This window comes from Etheostoma cragini, chromosome 16 (assembly GCF_013103735.1).
Source record: "Etheostoma cragini isolate CJK2018 chromosome 16, CSU_Ecrag_1.0, whole genome shotgun sequence".
Classification (NCBI taxonomy): domain Eukaryota; kingdom Metazoa; phylum Chordata; class Actinopteri; order Perciformes; family Percidae; genus Etheostoma; species Etheostoma cragini.
The window spans coordinates 9432331-9433249 of NC_048422.1; the positions used below are offsets into that span (position 1 = coordinate 9432331).

The 919-nt window shown below is 43.5% G+C and overlaps 1 long non-coding RNA gene across 1 annotated transcript in view; it reads left to right on the forward strand.

Moving 5' to 3' along the window:
- Positions 1 to 156, forward strand: part of LOC117959299 — a 9990-nt gene extending 9834 nt beyond the window's left edge. The window contains exon 3 of the long non-coding RNA XR_004659913.1: positions 80 to 156. This is a non-coding gene — a long non-coding RNA (uncharacterized LOC117959299). The remainder of the gene's footprint in view (positions 1 to 79) is intronic.
- The last annotated feature ends 763 nt before the right edge of the window (positions 157 to 919 follow it).

The following is a 919-nucleotide window of genomic DNA, read 5'->3' on the forward strand; positions in this document are numbered from 1 at the left end:
TTTAAGTTACTTCCGCAGTGGTTGCACTTTTCCGAACCGGATGCTCTGTCCATCAATATATATACGGTCTATGGTAAAGACATAGAAAACGCCACGCAGCTAACACGCAACAGAAATGCCACGCTCACACCACGCAGCCAGTGTGTAGTCGGCCTAAACCATTTTATTTTTATGAACCAATGGTCTGTGGAGACAAAATCAGGACAGGAAAACACAGCTGAAATTGATAACCTTAACGTGTCCCAGTAAGCTATATCAGTGAGTCAGCATACACAATACCAGGGCCTCTCCTGAGTGGAATGCAGCCACCAGTGATGGTTTTGAATACAAGTGTGCTTTTACTACCATGACATGGTACAGTCATGGTAGACATAACATGTCTGCCGTGAAAAAGGTCTATAATCAGTACAAAGCAGCACTGTCAGTTTGTCTGTGGTGTGTCACATTTAAGCCTTCAGAGGCTGTAAACAGAGCTTCACATCATTTGTCTCCATACTGTACATGTACGAATGGCCGGATAAAGCAAAAAAGTCTGGAAACTTCCAACTGTTACGACTGTGTGCGGACAAACTAGGATCAGTGTGAAGAAATCGATTCAAATATATTTAAAATCAAACATCAGTAAAAATATCAGTATCCTGTGGTGCATCTGTGTGTCATGGCTCATGTATCAAAGACAGCCGGTGCCTGCAGGAAAACACACGGGTACATGGATGCAGTCAAACCCAACAACCCACCACAATTACTACATCATGTCAGACATGTCAGAGAATGCTAGTTGTCTGCAGTGTTGTCTAAACACACAGACACACACCTGAGTTCCGACATCCCATACGTATGGCACGTGCACAGTTTATCTGCAGAAAGCACAACAATCTCAAGCACGTGTACAAATGGTACGCGCACAAACTGACACATA